The sequence below is a fragment of the Ascaphus truei genome, chromosome 1, assembly GCF_040206685.1.
Source record: "Ascaphus truei isolate aAscTru1 chromosome 1, aAscTru1.hap1, whole genome shotgun sequence".
In the NCBI taxonomy this organism is placed as follows: Eukaryota; Metazoa; Chordata; class Amphibia; order Anura; family Ascaphidae; genus Ascaphus; species Ascaphus truei.
The window spans coordinates 313,789,752-313,800,136 of NC_134483.1; positions in this window are offsets into that span (position 1 = coordinate 313,789,752).

The window sequence follows — 10,385 nt, forward strand, 5'->3', positions numbered from 1 at the left end:
TATTACGGGGAAGGATTAGGAGGTGTGGGTTGTCACTGCCTCCTGAGTGCACAAGTCGATTAAAATAGCTGCACTCATAGTGAGGTAGAACAATTTTCAGCAGGGGGCGCTATAGAGCGAATGTTCCTGCAACTTCTGTAGCCGTGCCTCTGTCTTACAGTACAACTAGAGAACTGATAGTGTGTATTACACTAATTAAACCAAAACAATTACAAAGTTTAATCTCAGCAGCGCCTCCAATGTAACCCCTCCTTTTTAGCTCTCAGAGATGCGGTGCTGAGTCCCCATAGCTAACTTAATTGGCCACTCATGGTTTGATGACGGGTCGACAACACAACACTGCAGGAGTTGGGGCCACTCCGGAAAAGGTAAGATCAACCACATACAAAAATTGTCTCCCGAAAATTATTGCTGCTCTAGGCTATAGCGTAGTTAGCCTTGTGGGAAATCCACCGCAGGCCAAGGGATCCCCCTCCAGGGGTGGGTCCTAAGCATGGTACACAAAAATTGGATGGTGGTGGGGACCCAGAGAAGGAGCGGCTCAGTTGGTAAAGACACTGACTCTGTAAACAACGACACTGAGTTTGAAGCAGGGTTACCTGGTTCAAATCCCAGAGTAAGCTCTTTGTGACCTTGAGCAAGTCCCATTATCACTCTGTGCCTCAGGTAACACAGATTGTAAGATCATCTGGGCAGGGATTGGGTCTGTAAAATTTCCTATGTGCTGCATACCGTGCACTGTACTGTAATTGTGAAGCGCTTTGAGGCCCATTGGGAGAAAAGCACTATTTTCCTGGAACCAGGGTCACGAATGATGTATGAATAGTTCCAGTAAGCTTAACTCATGCCTTCCCTCTTCCAAAGCACAAACAAGTCATTTTATCTTTCTTAGTTTTATTGAGGGAAAATCACAGGAAGAAAGGTACTTGCAGATGTAATGTAGGTAGAGAGTGCTTCTCTGTCTGAAATGCAGTGTATCAAGGATGAGGCAGTGTAAAACAGAAAGGCCTCGCTGGGGTAAATAGCAGGCAGTTACTCACTCAGAGTCCAGGGTGAAAAGGAAGTGAGGAGTAAGGGTCACACTAGAAGGGAAGTGAGACTATACTAACTGTCAGCAAGGACAGGGGGGTAGGAATAGCCCACTCTCAGCTAGGAGAATAGGAGATGTAGGCAACCAACACTGACTAGGGCTGTGTAAACATGTAACAATAATGTAGCATTTTCACATGCAGCTAGCTGCTGGGTCAGGGAAAATAACAGGCAGCTAAACTAGGGAGAAATGAATCCCATAAGCTGTAAAGGGAGACAGAGAATATGGAATCTAGTTGCAGGACAACTATATGAAAAAGTTATTAAAGTGAAACTTCTTTAGTGGCACCTATTCTCATGGGGCAAAACTGGAGCGAAGGAGACGAAAATGAAACGGAAGTGACGTAACTCCCCCTTCCCCCTCCCCCCCACGCCTGCTGTGACATGCGGTGGCGGCGGCGATAGCCGCCGGCGCCGCTCCTAACAGCTGAAGAAACACAGGGGAAACCTCCGCTTCAGCACAGGCGACAGGAACAGACCGCTGCGTGAATATAGCAGCCAGTCACAGGAAACAAGGAGCTGAAGTCAACAAGGAGAGTACTCAGCTTCAGCACAGGAGACAGGAACAGACCGCTGCATGACAATAGCAGCCGGTCTTAGGAAACCTGGAGCTGCAGACAACAAGGAGAGTACTCAGCTTCAGCACAGGAGACAGGAACAGACCACCCTGAAGAAGTAGTTAATTCTACGAAACTAGTTGGATGTAACATTCTATTGCCTTATATCTGCTTACATTGGCCTTTGTCTATGTGTTGGCCTGTCCTGTTTTTATTTCATCCTGTGTGCTGTTTTGGACACTTGTGAGAGACTTTGTAAGACTGTTCAAACTTCCCTATTGAATCCACCACTGCTGTGAAGACAGCAGCAAGCTGCGTTTTAACCTCTGTGCAGAGGATACACCTGCCGAGGTACAGGAGCAGCTTCATATCGGCTAGGAAGCAGGAGCGATTTCACCGAGCCCCAGTACCAGCTGCTGAACCTGGCTGCATGAAGGGAAATCCCCTTGGGAGTGAAAAGACTGACGTCCTGCCCCAGAATCAACTGAGCTGCAGCAGCAGAGGGAAGCAAGCACCTGAATCTACAGCTAACAGCCGAGTGGTAAACAGTGTGATACACACTACATGCCTTTTACCAACCTTTTTTTATGTACGCAGATATATTACCCCCTTTTTAATTCTATAATATATTGTTGAATTTGCTTCACTATTTGGCGTTGTGCACTGTTTTCTTTTGTTTCCATTCTCTTAGTGTGTGTGGGGTGCTGAGCCACCCCTGCGTTTACAGCTGCAGACGCCATTATCCCCAACACGGTTATGTGGCACTTATTATTTAATGTTTAATTATCTCACTGTGGGAGTTGTGGTTTAATTTTTTATACATTTTTTATCACTAAATTGATGGTATAGTCACTGTACTGTATATATTTATACATTTAAACTTTATAGGTAGTTAGGTAGTAGCGCACAGTTTTGTTTTTTGTGTTCACTGCATGACAATAGCAGCCGGCCTTAGGAAACCTGGAGCTGCAGACAACAAGGAGAGTACTCAGCTTCAGCACAGGAGACAGGAACAGACCGCTGCAGGACAATAGCAGCCGGTCTCAGGAAACCAGGAGAACAAGCCAGGGGCTTGTGGCAGAACAGTTAGTGACATCCAGAAAGGACTATGCTCGACAGGGAGCATTGTGGGAAAGCAGTACTTAAAGGTCAGTGAACCAATGGCAGAAGGGGCGTGTGGCAGTATTGCTTTGGTGAGTGAATCCAGGCTGCAGTAAATATCAGGTGAAGTGTTCCAGGACTGCACAGGTCTGCAAGTTAAGGCAAACAGTAAACTGAGGAGCGGATTCCTTACAGTACCCCCCCCCCCCTTCACGCGAGACCTCCGGGTGAACAAGACCACTCATAGAGTTGGGGGACCAGGAATTGTTCCTGAACCATCTAGGATTGGGGGTAGAGTCGTGGTCCAGAGACTCGTGGTCACTCCTTTGTGTACCCCCACCCCCCGGTGAGAACTGCGGCCAGACAGGCCCATCCAAGGGTCTCGGGGACACTGAGTTGTTCCTAAAGTTTTTTAGGCGGAAAGGGGATCCGTAAACTAGCAGTTCCTTGGTGAGTACTGTTCTAGGATATGAGAGTGGTGAAAGAGACATCATTGGTACGTGGCTCGCCCCGCAAAATGGCTTGGGAATCCAAGGCTTTGAAGAACCAGAGGGTTCCGGAGCAGAAACGGCAGAAGAACCCCCACTGGAAGCCCAGTCCTTAGTAAAGGGACCAGAATTTAGGATAAGCGGCCTTGATAGTTGATCGAATATACCAGGGCGACCTTCGGGACAGACAAAGTCTTGGCTGGCCACTGCATGTTGGAATTTGCGAGGGACTTTTCCTCCAGAAGTTTCCCAGGTAATAGTTAGTGAGGGTATAGGGTGGGTGGAAGCATTTCCCGGTATTGGTATGGAAGGTGACAAGGCAAGCAGTAAACCAGGCATAGAGACCGAAATCTTGGGATACGTACAGAGTATTTCCAACTCAGAGGAAATAACAGGGGCAACAGAAGGTTCCGAGGGAGAAAACCATGGTTTAGCAGGGGCAGAGAAGCAATCATCAGTGGGACTCTCAAATACTGGGAAACCCTCAGTGGGAGATAGTATTGTCTGGGAATCAGGAATAGGCTTTGGGATATTCATATATGGAGCTTGAGAAAAAGGCAGAGCCAGGGTAGTGGCGGGAGGGAAGCTAACATCAGAAGCTGAAGTCTGTACTTCAGTGACAGGGACCTGAGAGACAACAAGCAGCAAGTAGGAACTATGAAAACTCTTAATGACAGACACCTTAGGAGCACACCGAAACTGCAAGGGCCCTAACCACAGGGGTACTTAACCTGACAAAAACATGAATAGGCGTGTTTTCTAGTGCAAAAATTCTGATAACAGGACTCCTAGCCAGTAGTGAAGGTGTCTGGGTTTGACTAGTGAAAAAATCAGATGTATTGATAAGTGACTTAGAATCAATTACTGAGGTTCTAGATTTGCTGGACATGTGTGAAAAAATACCCTTTAAGACAGGAGCTTTAATTTCTTCCCAGAGTAACCAAACGGTTGCTGGGGCATATTTAGACACAGTACTGAGGGACTGAGTTTTAGCAAGGGCAGGAAAACTAAATAGCTCAGATTTAAACCCCAGGACTAGTAATATAGGCAGGATGGTCTCAGACAGTACTAAGGGAGTAACCACAGATATGCTGATCCCTGGAGGATTAGCATGGGCAGAGAAATCAGGGGAACCCACAGCCAGGATGACCATTGTAGGAAGAGATTCAGAATCTGAAGGAGGGTTATTACCTCTCAGAGTTTCAGGACCGGTAAGACACAATTCAGCGAGAGGGGAAACTGTGTGCAGGCTTCTTACTAGTATATATGAAAAAGCGTCACTTTTGAGAGAAAGCCATGTGTCAGCAAACATTCCTGGGAACACAACATGAACCCCAGGAGAGGCATAATAACCACTGTATGCCTTTAACCCTAAGCTTAGAGAAGAGGAGAACACAGACAGTACACGGGGGGTAATCATAACTGTACTGGTCTCTGAAGTGGGTATTTGGTAAGGAATGTCTGGGAAACCAGAAATGACTGCAGATTCCACAATGTGGGGACTATGCGCTGAAGCAGGGATCACCGCTCTCTGGGTGACAGGCTGGTTCAGTGAAATACCCGGGAGGAGGAACTCTGCGACCAAGCCTAGGGAAAAACCTGATCCCTGAATACATTTTACAGGAACCAGAACTTTAGCCGAAGTCTCCGGAGGCAAGACTGCGGAAAATTGAGCTGAAGCAGGGGATTTCTAGCAAAGAATTTCTAAGGGATCCGTAAGGTTAGGGGGATCCTTCAATGCAACATCTGCTGTCTGTCTTGGGGACTTACTCTCTGAGGCTAGAACGAAGGCATTAACTTGGAGGCAGCAAGAATTTACAGGGGTTAATGCAGACAGTACCTGAGAGTAGAACATAGGGAGTCTTCTGTCTGTATTAGGGGAGACAAGGGATCTCTGCTCTGGAGCTAGGGACGTGACCATGGCTGGCAGAGAACAGGGAATTACCAAAGGAGACTCAGAGAGCTGACCCACAGGGGTTAATACAGAAATGACCCTGGGAACAGAACTTAGGGATTCAAGCTTAAAATGTGGAAGTAGAAGGGATTCTTTCTCTGACAGGGAAAGCGCACAGGACTGCCTAGCAGGGGTTAAAGCTGGAAAACCCTCAAGGGCTGGAGTGAGGGATTCAGAGTTAGAAATAGAGGGACTAAGGGACTTATTCTCTGATACTAGAACCTTAGTGTTGGTTAGAGAAACTTACGTATACTCCAGGGGAGCCTCACAGGCCTGATCGGCAGGGGTTAACGTAGACATATCATTGGTGTCAGGGAACCCGGGCATACAATCAGGGCTAGGGACCGTGGCAGTTACTACGTTGGGGGACGGTGATAGTGGATCAGTTTGGTCATTTCCTGGAGAGGGAGATACGTCCCCAGGCTTAACGACAGGACTGGCAGCAGAGGGAGACTGCCAAGCGGCAGCGTAGGCGGCCAGGAGGGGGTCCTGTCTTATCATGCGAGTGTCCAATGCCATGGAAAGTACAAGCAGCGTCTCCTGAGCGTGATCCAACATGAAGAAAGGGTCCGGTTGTACTACGTGAATGTCCAATGATAAGGACAGGGCATTGAGTGTAATACAGGCGTTGGCCAGTTCCACAGGATTCACCTTATCCCAGGTTAAAAGGGAATCAGGGGAGAGAACACAAGTGGCCAGATACTGTTTTAAGTCTCTGAGGCAGAAAGCCTTACTAAAGAGATCATTACGGCATTTCTCTTGCAAAGGGGTTAAACCTTCAAACATAAACGGATCTTCCATCAGGGGTAGTATATCGCACAGAAATTCATTTTCAAACTGCGACTGGTCTAAAGGCCGGGACAGGATTTCAGAAAGAAACTTACCAACCCTCACCACAGGGCGGTCCGAGTTTGTGGGGCCGAGCATACTGTCACGGTTGTGCTCTCCACAAACCTTGGTCGGACCGCGGGGCTGAGGTGAGGTTGTAAAAGCACCGACCTTAGACCGCGCAGGCTTATCCGGATTGCACAGTTCGTAGTCGTACGGAGCAGGATAGGAGAAGACAGCATCGTCGCTGGACAAGCCAGGGCCAGGACAGGAGACAGTAGGGTAAACGTTGTTCAAGCAGGAGTTTGGCAAACAGGTAGTCAGGAGAGCCCCGCTTCAGCTTAGGAGCGCGGAGTGGCCTCTGCGCGTGCGGCGACCATGGCCCATGGTACTGGTCTCAGGAGGTGGTAGACAGACCAGAGTAGCACACCGCCTAGCTGCACTGGAAAACCAGTGCTTCAGCGCAAGAGTCCTGAGCGGGCTGGGGAATCCTCCATTTCAGCGCAGGAACCAGGACACGGCCTCTGCAATAGGGAAAGAGCAGCAGGCCCCAGGAACCAGGAAGCTGAAGAAACACAGGGGAAACCTCAGCTTCAGCACAGGCGACAGGAACAGACCGCTGCGTGAATATAGCAGCCGGTCACAGGAAACAAGGAGCTGAAGTCAACAAGGAGAGTACTCAGCTTCAGCACAGGAGACAGGAACAGACCGCTGCATGACAATAGCAGCCGGCCTCAGGAAACCTAGAGCTGCAGACAACAAGGAGAGTACTCAGCTTCAGCACAGGAGACAGGAACAGACCGCTGCAGGACAATAGCAGCCGGTCTAAGGAAACCAGGAGAACAAGCCAGGGGCTTGTGGCAGAACAGTTAGTGACATCCAGAAAGGACTATGCTCGGCAGGGAGCATTGTGGGAAAGCAGTACTTAAAGGTCAGTGAACCAATGGCAGAAGGGGCGTGTGGCAGTATTGCTTTGGTGAGTGAATCCAGGCTGCAGTAAATATCAGGTGAAGTGTTCCAGGTCTGCACAGGTCTTCAAGGTAAGGCAAACAGTAAACCGAGGAGCGGATTCCTTACACACACATACACACACTGACTGACACATACACTGACTGACACGTGTGCCGAGCACGAGCTTTATAAGTAAATTTCTGTGACAAAAGTTAAAGAAGTTTCACTAACTATGCGCGTGCACAGCACACACAGCTTTTTTTTATTATTAGTATTATGTTTACAAATATCTATGTACAGGTTAGATGGTGATCCATAGATCCATCATAAACACTAAATAGCCTGCAGCACTGTGTGCTAAAAAGATAAGCAATCCATTTGAATATAGAACTATACATGTAAACCCTCTTTCTCTAGGCACCAGGATACCTGTTGCTGAGGTAGGCCCCTGAGCTGTTTATAACTAAATTATATACCACATGTGGCTTGAGGTCAAACAACGGGAAGCAACTACTGTACAGTGCGGGTGTGATATAGCAGATGATAGATGGGAACCTCGTGATCCTTAACAAAGAATCAACACAGTCATATAACAGCACATCAACATAAACACTGTGTGGGTGTATGTCCGTGTCAGTGAGAATGCAGCCACCCAATCCTGGGCGTCTAGGCCTCTGTTAAGGTGCTAGCACACAGTTGTAGAACTTTTATGCAACCAAATGTAGCAGGCCTGTACTTCGCAAAATACTTTGGTACCACTAACTGTAACCGTTGTGGATCCCCTCCGACGGTACTCGCTACTCTGGGTGGCTTCCCAGCGATGATCTGCTTTCCCTCCAGTTAATGTCCATTCTTCTTAAGTGGGACACAGACTGGCTCTGGGTCACACTCGATCGAGCCTGAAATAATCCAGGTTCATGCTGATCTAACTTACTGTACGTGCCCTGCCAACGCCTCTTAAAAGCACCTCTCTGCTCAGTTTCACCTCTTCCACAGCCTTAGTTATTGGCTGATTCTATGTCTATCATACGTCACATGTCCATGGCACACTGTTGAGGAACTTGACAGTGGGAGTGTGTTGCTTGCATCACACAGGGGGTTACATATAGAGTGGGGGTTACATATAGAGTGGTATTTACAAGTAGCAGACACACTCTGTATATTCAAATAAATTGCTTATCTTTTTAGCACATAGCTGTGTTTCTTTTCAGTGCTGCATGTTTTCTTCTGTTTTTCTCTAGTGGATCCTACACATATCAACACAAAATTGCATCGGCGTGCAACAAAGTATCCAAAGTGTAGAGTGAATTCAGCACCACTTCTATTGCATGTGTACAGATTTACTTCTATTGCATGTGTACAGATTTAGCCAACGTTACTTCACCCGTTATGACGCGGTAAGGCACTAAATTTCACGAGTTGACTTGTAAATCGTGTGATTTTACAAACGCGTGATTCAATTGCAAATCACACAATGGCACGTAAAAACTGGTGCCAGCGGCACCTTGTCATGAAATAACGGATGCAATAATGTTGGCTACACCTGTATATACAAATAAATCCAAAACTACACTTATTTTATTAGTAGTAGGATCTTTTCAATATAATAAATTGCATGCTACAATGACTCTTTAGGAAGCCAGGAAGCCTCTCTGTCCTGCACGGACATAGCAAGTAAAGTGTACCTATTTTTACGTGCTAAATATTGAAGGGTCTGTAACTGATGTAGTGGACCAAATTCTAAAATGATACTGCAACTTGCAGTTAAGAACCAAAATAAACACAATGGGACTGGCTGTTTTGGGTCTACCGTCTATTGTTTATTACAGTGGTGCTTAAGTTCACTCCTCAAGGACAACTACCAAACCAAATTTACACATACATAACCTAATAGATTTTCTTTAATTAGGTATGAATTAACCTGAAAATCTGGCACTTTTGAATGGTTGAAGCATACCTTTAAAAAAATACTGGAACTGTGCTTCATTACAGGAGAGAATTATCTTTGTATACCCTTCCTGGCCAGAAAATACAGCAACGCATTGTAAGGGAGGTATTAAAAACGATGATAAAATAAAAATCATTGTAGAAGCTTTTGCTATATTTATAACAATAGGAAATATGTCCCATTTGGATAGAACTGCTTTTCCACATTAAAAAAGGCCTTAAAGGTCGAAATTTAAAAAAAGGGTAGTGTTACTTTTTGCTGTGACACTTTGACCTATAATTGTAAAAATCGGCTTTGACTTACATTGTAATGTTTACTGCTTTAGCTGTAAGCCCAACTTTCATCCTGGCTACCCACTGAAACATTCACAGCGCCAGTGCTTTATAAGATTAACACATAACAGTAAAAAATAAAAAATGTAGGGGCCTATACAATAAAGTGTGATAGCTCTGATTCTGCTCTACCGCACGGAAATTCCCATTGACTACAACTTCAAATGATCTACTTTATTTCAGGATGTCTCGATTTCTTTCGTCAAATGGGCTGATATTGTGCATTTTTATTCAACAGATATAACATACAGTATATACAACAAAACTACCATTCATAGTCACTTTCATCCTTTATATGAGGTATTTTGCTCTTGATGCAAGATATATTAGATCAAGGGTTTTCAAACTTTAACCACAAACTTGTTGATCACTTCAATGTTAAAGGAGCAATCCAAGACGGCGAAACATTTTTTGGAAACACCCTATCAAAATTGTTTGTAATTATCCTGCTTGCCTCAATTCTTATCCACACTTTCTCTCCCCCCCAGCATCCCTCCCCCTCCCCACCTTTCTTTGTCACTGTCCCCTGGCTTCAAACACTTTTAACACCCTACCTTATCTACAGTACATATCTGTTGTTTTTTTTTTTTTCTTCCCCTCTCTACACTGTTTTAGCCATTGAATCCTTTGTATATCAGTATTGCTTGACCTGAAGAAGAGAGGAGAACTCTCGAAAGCTTGTCCTATGACATAAATTGTTAGTCAAATAAAAAAGGTATCACCTAATACTGAAGAACTCATATATTCTGCACTATCGCAACTGGACTAACACGGCTATTTTCTGATATATATATATATATATATATATATATATATATATATATATATATATATATATATATATATATATATACATATATATACACACAAAAGAGGAGAGCGAAGCCCCATAGTGCAGATCAATATAAAACAGGCTTTAATAGATTGATTAAAATTGGCCACTCAGAAAGGTAGCTAGAACATAAGCCATAAGAATAAAAGACAGGGAGCCACGAGCAGCGTCGGCGACTCCACGTCCAGGCGATGACGCACTTCCGTTTCCAGTTAGGGTGCAATCGGGTGTACCTTCCAAAGCCAATCCACCAGGATAATGGGTTGCCATACAAGGTTCTGCTATTGTAAGGAATCAGCTCCAAG